The sequence below is a fragment of the Macrobrachium rosenbergii genome, chromosome 29, assembly GCF_040412425.1.
Source record: "Macrobrachium rosenbergii isolate ZJJX-2024 chromosome 29, ASM4041242v1, whole genome shotgun sequence".
Lineage (NCBI taxonomy): Eukaryota > Metazoa > Arthropoda > Malacostraca > Decapoda > Palaemonidae > Macrobrachium > Macrobrachium rosenbergii.
In genome coordinates, this window is record NC_089769.1 from 5,062,320 (window position 1) to 5,075,589 (window position 13,270).

At 34.9% G+C, this 13,270-nt stretch overlaps 1 long non-coding RNA gene across 3 annotated transcripts; it reads right to left on the bottom strand.

The window, feature by feature from the left end:
• Nucleotides 1-8,295: 8,295 nt before the first annotated feature.
• Nucleotides 8,296-12,414, bottom strand: LOC136854374 (uncharacterized). Of its 3 annotated transcripts, XR_010857682.1 has the most exons (6): nt 12,214-12,414; nt 10,485-10,968; nt 9,982-10,252; nt 9,217-9,352; nt 9,088-9,164; nt 8,296-8,596 (listed from the first exon to the last, which is right to left on the bottom strand). It is a non-coding gene; the product is annotated as an uncharacterized lncRNA (long non-coding RNA). The 3 variants fall into 3 exon arrangements; XR_010857681.1 differs by having other exon boundaries at nt 8,298-8,596; nt 9,088-9,352; nt 12,283-12,414; XR_010857680.1 differs by having other exon boundaries at nt 8,300-8,596; nt 9,088-9,352.
• Between the last annotated feature and the right edge of the window lie 856 nt (nt 12,415-13,270).

Sequence of the window (13,270 nt, forward strand, 5' to 3'; positions counted from 1 at the left end):
ATAAACTGGATTCTCAGACAAACTGGAAGGAGATAAGGAAACCAATCTTGTAGCCAAAAGTACACTCAATTGTGTAGCAGCAAATACCAAAGTCCCATTGTAAATAATACAAGAATGCCATCAACAAGGAATGAGCACAATTTAGTACAAGCTATTACAGCATTAAAGATCTGATTTGTGGTATGAGCTAAATCCTTTGCCCAACCTCTTAATCAGCAAGGCACTCACAAGCAGGTTATGAAAGGGATCTCTCTGCTTCTCTAGAAACAACACAAAACATGGCTATGAGGACAACCACTGCAATGTTAATGGTTACTACAATGCCCTTGTTGCAGGCAGACATCAATCTCCATGCTCTGGCTCACAAAGCAGGCACTAGATATATAATAAACATGAGCAAACTGTTGATGCACATAAGAGGTCATTGTTTGATAATAATTCATGACCAGTATCCACTGACTTGAAACGTACAATGCAGGCATCATTTGGAGAAGGGTTAGACTGTTTAATATCCCAGATACCTGCAGACAAATGTCAAGAAATGATACAAATTTGAAGGGGGAAACTTCCCTCATCAGTCAACTCAACTGTACCAAACACCCTACTACAGATATAAGTACAGGACAGAAAGCTAATATTTGGCTGCCAGTAATCACCACCTGTTACACAAAAGGATCAGGTGATTAAAGCATTTAAGCAACTGTCAAAAGGATCCAACATAAAGATCAAAAAAACTGCCAAAACAATGAATGGATTCCTTTACAACTGAGTTGGGAAAATATAATCTGCAATGCTTTTAAAGAGATCTCAGTAACCACAAGCTACATTCTTAGTCACAGTAGAATACAAGGAAATACTGGAACTGACCTTAAAGCTGTAAGTGTACTCAAGCCTACAGCAGCTTGTATCAAAGTCCTATTTGTTAAAAGTTAAACAATAACACTACACTGCTATGTGTAGCAAGTAGATAAAACTTTAAATATATGAAACGTTGGGCCATTTAAAAACCTTCCACCAGTTAATGATTGGGGCATCTCTGCAACCATAAAATAAACACCTTAGTATGAACCAACAAAGACTATGATTTAAGTCAAGTAAGACCTTTCTCCCGTGTGTTTTTAATGTTCCTCTAAAACAGCTGCGACCAGGCACAAAATTTTTTGCACCAAAGCTTTTCAAAGAGAACATTCCATTCCCTTATAAACCAAGTTTTCTAGAGACTCTCCTCCAACCTTTTTCCACAACTTGAGCTGGAGTTTGCTCAAAAATGAGGGAAACACTGCTCATATCACATATGCCTTGAAATTTTATTCCATCTTTCCTTCTTGGCTCTATAAATACTGACAAGAACTCCTGGCAAAAAATGCTATGATTGATTGAGTGCTGGATGGTGCAGTGGTAATCAAACCTAACAACCACCTCATGAATTGATCTACAACCAGAATATGCATAAGAATAAGAATTCGGCATATTTGGCACATTCTAAAAGCAAGAACCCCATAATACAACCACTCACTTTAACAAAAACCAATGTCATTCAGCCAAAAATATGACCCAAGCTAGATTCATTTATAAAGCAAAGTACTGACGACAAAGTCGGTTTCAAAATCAGTGACATCCACAAGCCAAGAATAACTCCCTCAAATAGGCCTAGCCATCAATAATGCAAGACAACCTGAATTTAAACACAACTGAGAATATTTTGGAAGCCAAGAATCAAAATCCAAGAACTTCCTCACATAATGATCAAGAATGCAAGTCACCCTGGATTCAAACACAATTAAGATTAAGAGCATTTTGGTGATTTGAGGAAACGAAAGAGGTAATGTCTACTGATACCTTCATCTGTAACCAGCAAAGACAAAATCATCAGCGCTTACAAGATGTAGGGAGGGGCACAAACAATCTCTTTCTCTCTCTCCAGTTACAGGTGCTGTACAAAAGAAGTGAGCTCTTTCTGATGTGACGGAGAAACTCAAGCTCATGAAACAACACTTCTCCCATTATACTGAGAAAACAAACCACAATGAGAGAGAGAGAGAGAGAGAGAGAGAGAGAGAGAGAGAGAGAGAGAGAGAGAGAGAGAGAGAGAGAGAGAGAGAGAGAGAGAGAGAGAATGTTATCATGAAGTTTAATGAAAAATTTACACAATATATAGGGCATAAATCATTTATGTAAAAACAAATATTCACAGAGAGAGAAAGTGAGTTTCAATTGCTATGAGAAACTGAACAAAACGTGTCCTTCCATGGATCAATGTAAACCACATGTAATCAAAAATGGTTTTTGCAGCCAAATATCATACAGGTTATTTGCTGTACAGAAAGTTACAAATTCGTCTCAACTCTCTTGGATAAGATTTCTGTAACTACCAGTCATTCAATTTGAGTAATAAAAGCTACAACTTTTAGACTTTCTTGTATTATAAGTCTAGCATGTTAGGAAGCTGAGACTGTTACACATCTGACACACTGTCAGTAACTGTATACTTCAATAATAATTTGCTATTTTGTATACAGAAGCAAATTCTTTTACAACAGCTGGAATGCATCATGCTAACTCAACTCTTCCTAGGATGAAAATCTGCAGTGTTAATTCTTTGATCTTAGAGTAACAATGTGCTGCTATGCCAGCAAGAATCCACTGTACACTTTGTCTTTTAGAACCTTTTTGACATGAACAAGCATCACCTAAGTCTTCCACACCACCTGGTCATAAGAAAGCAAGTCAACATATAACAAAACAGCAAAACCAGCAAAGTGATTCAAGTAAGAATTTCACAGATAAAGGCATTCAGCTGACATAGTGTCTGCAGTTCACTTTGTCATCAGCGCTGACTTTGAATGTGACAATGCACATAAAAGGCATCATCTAAAACAAGGAGGTATGAGACAGCTAGCACTGAAGATAGAGGAACAAAGTGCACCCCCTGTCCATGACCTATAAAATTCAACAGTAATTACAGATCTATGGTCACAACACTTAGACTGACCAAAGCTTCCACAAGTGTCAATATTCATGTGAAAAAAAATCCCGTAAGAATTGTGACATCTGCAAGTATTTTCATTAATGGTTAACACTCAAAAAACAACACTGATAATAGCATGAATCTGCTTTGAAATCATCTGCCATTTGCCCGGTCTTTTAATGCAGATCAGCAAACAACCATTAGCCTTAAGTTTTTCTTCACTCAATTACCCATATCGAGAAGCTTAACTTGCCCAGAAACCTCAGACATATATCGAATGACATTGGTCCCCTTCCAAAAAAGTTTTTAAGAGCCTGAAGATTTAAACAAAAATACACAAAATTCTCCTTACACTAGTGTGACTTGTAACATCTATAAACTAAATACGCCTTACAGTTAATATATTTCAAAATCACATTCTTATTGGCTTTACAATGTTCATTCAGATACCGTGATACAAACATATTTTCACATCAAATATTGCATAACCAGAAAGAGCAATACTGCATCCCCACATTTGTGTTAAGTTGAGCAAACACTACAAACTGCTCAATTTCAGACCATACAAAATGACAGATATATCTACATGAAAATTAAGAGAAATGTTTTGCTGGTAATCAATACACTTAGTTAAAATACAAAAAAAAGTCTGCATAACAATGACAGTACAATTCAAGACACATTTTGGTGAATTACACATCTTCACAACAGAAGCATTCTGTTTATCTAAGTAGTTTTATTCTTGAAGCAGTGTGGTGAACCTATGGATAATCACAGCGTGTTCTCAAGATTCTGTTTTCATACACTGGATGCTGCATTGAGATTATGCACTGCATTATGGGAGATAAAAAGCAAAACTCAGCTACATCAATGAAACATCTCATGGAAAAGAAAGCAGTTCAGCTTCATTATAAAATAACCAAACACTGGCCTTATACCCAACAATTTCCTTGTAATCTAATGTTAGCCATATTGTTAGTTGGGAGGAAATTTTCAACAGCCAACATTGTGAAAAAAATTATGAACTACAGTGTCTAAGATGGTCTTAAGTAATTGAAAGATTTCTTGAAAAACTAATTCCAGACTTTACTTCCTCAAGAGTCAACATTGCAAGGTAACTTTCTTCCAAGTTAGTTAAATGGAACTGGAAAAATCTGACTTGGTTAAGTTATATCTGAGATTCAATATTCCTCTCAAGTCTGTGTCCAAAATCAACTTTGGTCTTGTGAAACTTCAAAACATCTTTGAGAATTAAGTCCTACTAAGTAAAATAAACTCTACAAATAAGAAAAAACTTCAACAACACTGTCTTAATCTACAATGACCTTTAGAACATACTATAAAGTTGTTTTTATATCCATTTCAATGAATATTAACAAACAGGAAGTCATCCAAGAGACAAAAACAGCATTAAATAACCAAATACAGTCGTCCCATACCAAACTGTTCCCTCATGAAGCGAAGAGAGGCACAACTCATACTCATCACAGGAGTCACCCCAAGAGCATTTATGGTTTCCATAGCATCTCTGATAGCAGGGCGGCAGGGGGCTACCCAATGGCGCCAACCAATAAGTCCTCTGAGGCCAGCCCCTTGGGGTGTAGGCACATGCCTTTATTTAAAAATATTTCCAGTTTTACAACAACTACTCCTGGAAGAGAACTTCATCTTAAGATTCAATACAAAAGCCACGTCAGAGATTGCAACACAGTATATACATTTCCCTTAGACATAAGCCTGGACCATGTTTAACCCTGTATTATGATAATGAAATTTATGAGCTACCCTGTGTCTGAAAATGTACAATGAAATGTGCTAAAACTCTGTAACCATTTCCCAGCCTGCACAGTATCCAACACCATTCCCACATGGAAGTTAAAAAATTAATTCTACAAAATCATTTTTTGTCCCTTAACAAATATAATAAGTTTTCACTGATAACTTTTAAACAAAAAAAAGGTCACGTTTTCCCTGCTAACTTTTAAACAAACACAAGGGTGCATTTTCCTTGCAAGCTTTTAAATAGAAACAACAGTGAGTTTTCCTTAATAACTTTTAAACAGACAATACATCCAGTTTTCCCCGCTAACTTTTAAACAAAACCAAGAATGAGTTTTCCCTGATAACTTTTAAACAGAAAATAAAATGGGGAGTTATTCCTGATCATTTTTGAACAGAAAACAAGTTGAGTTTTCCCTGATCATTTTCAAATAGAAAACAAGTTGAGTTGTCCCTGATAATTCTTAAACAGAAAACAAACTAGAATTTTCCCCGATAACTTTCAAACAGAACAAACTTGAATTTTCCCCGATAACTTTCAAACAGAACACAAAGTTGAGTTTTCCCTACTACCTTTTAAAGAGAAAACAAGTTGGGGAGTTTTCCCTGATAACTTTTAAAGAGAAAACAAGTTGGTTTTCCCTGATAATTTTTAAACAAAAAACAAGTTGTTGAGTTTTCTTTACAACCTCATAAAAGTGAAACCAAATAACCCTCCCTCAAAGCTACAAATAATAACTGGTTATAACATATCCAGACTCATGCCAAAAGAAACCAATTCTACACAAAAGAAAGTTCTCTTTTACAAAGATCAAATTACAATACATGACTAAAATATGACTATATACAATATATGGCTTTGAAATTATGTGCCTTACAGCAGGAAGTGACCAAAATTATTTAATACAAAGAATTTTTGTGTGTCGGTTTTTAACCAGACTCATGCAAATTTAAACTCTAAATAGTTTCACCAAACTGTGTTAAACATCCTTAAAATTAATAAAATTTGAATATTCACATAAGATTCAGATAAATATGTACCTGTATATAAAATCTGTACTTTAAAACTATCAATAAATGCAAAACTTCAGTTTGCATGCAACCATTTTAGGTGGGAATGTAATAATGGACTATAATTTAAAAACGACACCAAGTTTCAGATTTAAAACTGAGGGTTCTAAAGCCTGAATTAATTTTTGCAATTTTTTACAAGACCTTTCAACCTCTTCTCCAAAGTCAGAAAGCATAAAACTATTTACAGAAAGAGCAAAATCACATTTGGTTAAATTTGCAAATACACAGGGCCACCAGTGCTAAACATGCATAAAAAATATCTTTAATAACTGGATTTTATGTTTAACAAGTAAGAACCTTTTCCCAAGATTACTTTACGACCAGTCAAGAAAAAATTACTTTTCCGATACAATTCAAATTTGGCCACTGCTGCCACTAAACCCTACCTGCAGTATAATAGGCAGAACACATTTGAAATACTTTAAGAGTAGATGTTTTTCTCCAAAAACTGGTGGAGACCAAGATGACTTTAAATGACTTTTCTTTTAACTAGTTTTACATGGCTTCAGCACAAAGGCATTTAATTAATTCATGTGGTTCTATCAAAATTCACTTGAAACACTAACGAACCTAAATGCGTACACTCTTCGAACTTTGTTCAACATTTTCCTATTGCAAAGTGAATTAAATTCAATTAATAAGTTAACAAACAAACACACATACACATACATGCACAAACACCCGGCATTTCAGCTTCATTCAGGTAAGTGAAAAAACTAATAGACACACTCCTCCAACTTGTTCAACATTTCCCTAACTTAGGAGAGTTAATTTATTTAACAAGTTAACAAATGCACACATAAACATCATGCACACACAGACACACATGTGCACACACACACACACACACACACACACACACACACACACACACACACACACACACACACACACACACACACACACACACACACACGGTCTTTCAACTCGTCTAATCTTTCCCTAAACACAGGCAAGAGAAATTCACTTGATAAACTAAAATGAAAATGTGCACAAGCAAACATAAACAAAATATTTAAACTTTTTACTAACCAGGTGAGCATTAAAAGCCTTTCACTTAAAAGAATGGTTTAAGGCCAGGACTGAAACTCTAGATGATTACAAATCTGATGGGCTACATTATCATTAAGTAGTAACTAGGAAATACACAAAGACGAGGACTGAAATTTGGAATTCTGACTTTCTTGAAATGAATCTTCTTTCTATTTTCTCAAGAGTGTATGAACACAAGTTTTTAATTCTGGCATCTTAATTAAACCAGACAATTAATATCCAGCTTTCTTAAACTGACGTCTGGTTTCTCTGGAGCAAATTCTATAATTTTAAAGATAAAAACTCCAATTCCATTTATCAAAAACATCCTGAAGCACCCTTTTCTGAAAATCAAAATGTGTTCTGCCTGTTACAATTAGCCTAATAACCTAACACTCACACTGGAATAGCATCAAATAAAATTAGCAAGTAATGCACAGACTGCCAGGAAGCTCTTTTCTTGCATGCTACAAAAAGATATTTGTATCCTATCAGATCCAAGGTAGATCACGGACAATAAGCAACATGAACAGTATTGCTAGCTTGCAATAAAATGTTGAATTTTCATCCATTCTTCTTAATTTCTTTGCATTAACTTACTAGATTCTTTAACTTCGTCAGTTTTCAAACTTTACCTCTCAAACCAAAAAAAATAAATAAATTTAACCTCAGAAAGTTATGACAATACCTCACTGGTCTGGTCAAACAATTTAAGAATAAAAATATAGAAATGTAAGTTAATATAACAAAAATCTATATAACCAGGAACTCATTACTGTAACAGAAAATATGAATAAATCCTCATTAACACTTACTAAACCTAACCCCACGGCAAGATAAAGCTTCCCAACATTTGTGCTGCTTACAAAATATCAATCAACATTAATTAACAAATGCACTTTTCATAAAGTGCAATTAAAATAATATAACATTCTTGAACATTATTAGATTCTAATAACTTTCTTATATACTATGACAATTCTTTTAACTCACACCTTTAAAATACTTTTCAATTATAAAAGGCACTAAAGCCTCAACATACATTTCTGTCATACAGGTATTCAACTCTCTGACATACATTTCTATCATACACGTACATAAAAACATATATCATCTCTCCCAACTTCGCTAAACAATCGAAAATTGATTTATTAATGGAACTAGTCTTTAGGTCTTCAATTATTTACTGTATTCAAAATACCACCCTACTCAGCATTCAACTTTATAAATTCAGACTGATGTGCAGACCATGCATTTTAACAAACAAATAATACATGACCAAAACAAAATTATAAAACAATACTAATACTATGTATTCTCCTTGCATTTCAATACATTTTTATCAATTTATAAATTGATTTTTTCTTTTTTAACAAGTGGGACCTCTTCTTTATGTACTATTTCCCTTTACCTCCTCTTACTTCTTTCTAATGAACACCATATTCTTTGGAAGCTTGAATTTCAAGTCAATGGTCCCTGTGGGAGTTGTTCCATATGAATATGTTTCATCTTCTGAATAATAATAACAATAATAATATATCTGGAGACAAGTCAAAATAAGCTTTACTGGTGAGGTGAGTTGATGGAGGTTTGAGGTAGAGGTGCACTGGATGTCATAACTGGTGTGCTTCCAATGACCAGCGACAGTAGATCCTATTATGAATCAAGACTGAAGACTAAAGTGATCATGGAAATGCCTGAACTTCCATTCATGATTGCTGATTCCGTGTAATAGCTGATAATCTGAAAGAAACTTTACAATTAGCTGTAAAATTTAAAATAACTAAAGGCAACAACACATTTCACAGCAGCTAAAGCTGAAAAAACTCTCAATCTATATATGCCGTTGTTTCATAATGACATTTCTTCATTATTCTTGATGCATACTGGTTACACTGAATTTTCAAAAACTATAGCCCACATTCTGGAACTTTCCTAAAATGTGATTAAGGCTGTCTATTTCTTTTAATCAATCAAAGAAACGAATTTTGATACAGATCCATCCACAGAGTATGCAAGACCACACTTCACATGTTAGTTTTATTTCTTAGTTTTTTTGTTCGTTTTTTCTAATCTAAAACTGCATAGGTATCCTATCCTTTACAACCTACTAAGGTAAAGTTATGACATATAGTCTTTTTCCACAGTACATAATCACACCAGGAGCTAATACAGTATATGTACATGAGGTGCACAAATCTAAAGTACATGTAAATAAAAAGTACACTGCTCACCTTAGGTCATAAATCATTTCTTAGATTGTCAATTGCTTCATGTCTCTTGAGCTGAGTCTAAGAATGCTAACTTAGTCCTTCTTGATGTCTACTCCAGACCTGCAGAACTATTCCTGTAGCCTCTAAGACCTTCTTGATGTCTACTCCAGACCTATAGAACTATTCTTGTGGCCTCCAATGTTGTCCTAGCAAGGTCAGCTTCTCATGGATTAGTCTTGCTTGCTGATAAAAAGGTTTACTTTATTCAGCATGCAGCAAAACATTCCTGTAAATAATTCAAATACTTTTATAACATTGCTGAAAAATAGACTGTACTTATTGCTGCTAAGTTTAGCAGCCACATTTTACCATGCCTACCATTGGCAGTGTTAAGCAAACTGACATCTCTTAATTTCCACCTTCAATTGAAGAATATGTCTTTTGAGTCAGCCCGCAAGTCTTTGTGATCCTATGGCCATTATATTCTTTAATAATAAAGATATCTATAACAACATTAGTCTTTAGACATTACACTAATGCTCTTCTAATTACAAGGATTTTATTTGTATCTTCAGCTTAACTGTCCTATGGCATCAAAATATAACGGCAGAAAACTTATAAGGAATTACAGGAAAACACATTAATTTTCCAGAGTGCAAAATGTAATCAAATTCACCTTATATCCTATCTGTCTCCTAGTGTCAATACTTCATTCATATCTACTTTATTCTTGTATAAAGTATTTTACTAAGCCACAACAAAGTAAAAATAATAAAGCAAAGATAACCCATGTGCATAACCACAATACATATTTTTCAGGCCTACAGAAGTTGGTTAACATTCATTTTCTGTGGGCTACTATGAAGAAGTGAGAAGAATCTTTGAATATTTCACAAAAACTTGGGGCAATCTCACCTTAATGTTCAGTACTCCGATTTACTGTGATGACCTCTAGGGGCTAAAGTTCTTCCTGGTTTGCTTATAGGCTCCATTCACATTGCTACTTTGTGGCTGACCATCAAGGAAAACACTTCAGTGCTTCTCAATTTCAGCTGCCACCCGGATGCTGTTGAACAGTGTTTGTAACCTATCAATTTACTTCCACAAATACCTCGTTAATTCCTTCCTTTAAGTGGACCTTAATGTTGGTGCTCCAGCTAACAGTTATGAAGATGCAGCTTCAAGTCTGTGTGGGAGAAACAGGAAGCATAAGAGGCTAAAAATGAATTTAAAAACGGAGTGGGTAAGACCCAACAAGTTAAGTTTTGGCACTGGGGGAAGATAAAAAAAAAAAAGACTAGTTTCTACTTGCTCTATGAAAATGAACACAAAGATAGGATAAAAAATAATAACACTACTTTCAATGTGCTCTATAAAGACGAACACAAAAATAGAGATCTGATGAAACTAATACTTACAATTCCACCTTTTTTACTCTTTTATTTTCTCATCCTTAAAATCTGAGGTAATAAAGACCTCCTCCCACAGAAGTCTTACTGTCTGCAATGACTGGACCACATTCTTCATCCTTTCTTCATTCCAGTCGTGAGAGCATTCCATCTTTTCACTCCCTATTTGTTGCTTCACTGAAGGGGAATCTGACGTCCAATGCCACAAGACCTCCTCAAATATCTGGTGCACACGAGGTATGCCATAAGGTATCCAATTCACACTTTAGCCATAATACTTCAAGAGTAGACCTTCTTGAGGGCAAGCAATTGCAACAAGCACTTATTAAATTCACCAGCATCTTCAGGTTAGGTCCAATTATCTGTTTTTTATTGCCTGATCTTGCAAAATTGCATACTTTACACAAACCAATGTCAGACAGGTTGCTAGGATCTTGTGAAATCGATTGCAGCAAGATCTGTAACGTCCTTCTTGGATCTTGTGTGGATAAACCTGAGCCAAAAGAGAAAGTGTAAAATTAATGACACTGAATACGTCACAGGTATACTGAACAAAACCTTTCCCTCAAGGAGGAGCACAAAACAAAGAGTTATTGTTAGTTGTTTTTAATTACTACGAAGAAGAAGAGTCATCTCTATTTAATGGTTTCTGCTTTTATTTAATGTAAGCTGAAATGTGTCTGTGTGTATATATACAGTGTGTGTGTGTGTGTGTGTGTATGTTTTTATCCTTTTGCCAATGAAGGATGCCTTACAAGTGCACGACGTCTAGGCTTGTATATAATAATAATAATAATAATAATAATAATAATAATAATAATAATAATAATAATAATAATAATTTAAAAGCATGCTGAAGAATATTGGCCCGAGCATAGCCTTGATTTTAGATAAAGCGGTCAGTTGCTCCCCAAGACATGAACAATTTAGATGGAACACTATGTAGTGTCAGCAAAACAGCTTATAAGAATCTTAACAGAACACAAATGAACCAGAAATCTAATTCTGATGGAAAAATAAAGTCCAGAAAATATAAGGTGGGTGATTTAGTTTCATCTGTCCAGTCCAACTGTTGATGTTGGAACGTTATTTGTTCGTTTAGCCTTTTCTCACAGACCCAAGAAGGACACCCTAAGATGCTTTAATCTTAACTGACCAACCCCGGCCGCATTTTCCTGAGATGTAACTGAGACCCAGGACCTTTCTCTGAAAGAAGCGGGACGTCATATCTTAAAAACTAACCATAGAATTTTCCTGAAAATAATCTCATTATGTTTTCCACACCCAAATTCCTTTCAAGATGCAAATCTAACCTAACCTAACCTAACCTAACCTAAACTAACTTAACCTAGAGGCATGGCAAAAAAAGCCGGGGCTGGTGCAATAATAGAATACATCTCAGGAATTTGCACCCCGGCCTCTGTTCAACAGGATTGATTGATTGATTGTGGGTCATCTGGAATTTGCAACTACCAGGGTCACTGAACAGGATGAGTGTCCTGGCGTCTATAAGAGGAACATCCTGGGCACTTAAGTCAGGAAAGCCCTCTAAATCTGCTGTGTGTGGAAGGAAACACAAGGGAAAATTGACATTGCAACTTAATCTCTCGTCAATAACGGCGTCACAAACAGAGAAACCCACAACCAAGTAAACTCGACTCTAAACAAGCAGTACCAAGAGCCCTCCACTACGAGAAATAATGGCAACAAAGAATTAACAAAGCTATGGGTTACGTACACCAGTGTCACCGTCAGGATAAAGAAGCCTTTGACCAAAACAAGCGAACGGCGGGAATCTCCTCCTTACCCTCCTCTAGAAGATTTGAAGAAATGGATCGTCGTGTAGCCACGACCTACTGCGTCCTAAAATAGAGGATGTCCTCGGTCATGCGTAGGTATGACGACCATACATACTTCCTCTTGCTGCGTATGTATATTGCCCTAAAGTCCTATCATATATTCAAAAGATTTATATATATATATATATATATATATATATATATATATATATATATATATATATATATATATATATATATATATATATATATATATATATAAATTAAGGAGTACCTTTACGTGCTAATTATTCGTCTTTTTCCTTCATCGAATAGTTGCCAGTTTTTGTTTTTCATGGTATAAGGGGCTTATTCTTATCCAAGGACTCTTGAGTAATACTAAAAAAAAAAAAATTAAATTCGTTACAAAATATAGACTACAAAATCTCATTTCCTTCCTAAATGCCTTTATATCAGCATACATCCATTTAGAAATAATTATTATAAGATTTTTATTGGCTACGTATCGTCATCATTGACGTTTACTTTCACCTCCTAAGCACTTTGACAAGTCCCCATTACGAAGACTTCTAGAAATGCTTATTTAAAAAATCGCAGACTCATTTAGACGTACTGCGCATGAGAGATGGTGTGAGCCAATAGTGCCTCTGATGTAAACAGTGGAATATATTTGGACCTCACCTCATGCTATTGGGGGGGGGGTGTTAGATTTTGTAACATGCGCACCTTATGATGCTGGCATCAGAACTCATCAGGGAATATAAAAACGTATTACTTGAATAAAGCATTTATTTGATAAACTTAAACCTCTAATGATATGGATCATCTTCGTAGATGCAGGAATAGTACTAAAAATATTTCAAAAACTATTTTAAAAGTGATAAAATACCAAAACAGCAGCTTTAAATGTTACACAAAAAGTACTTTTGTTCTGTAAAACAATGCGTGTATTCTTATATTATTTTATTTCTTCTCTGTGTAATGCTGATACTGCAA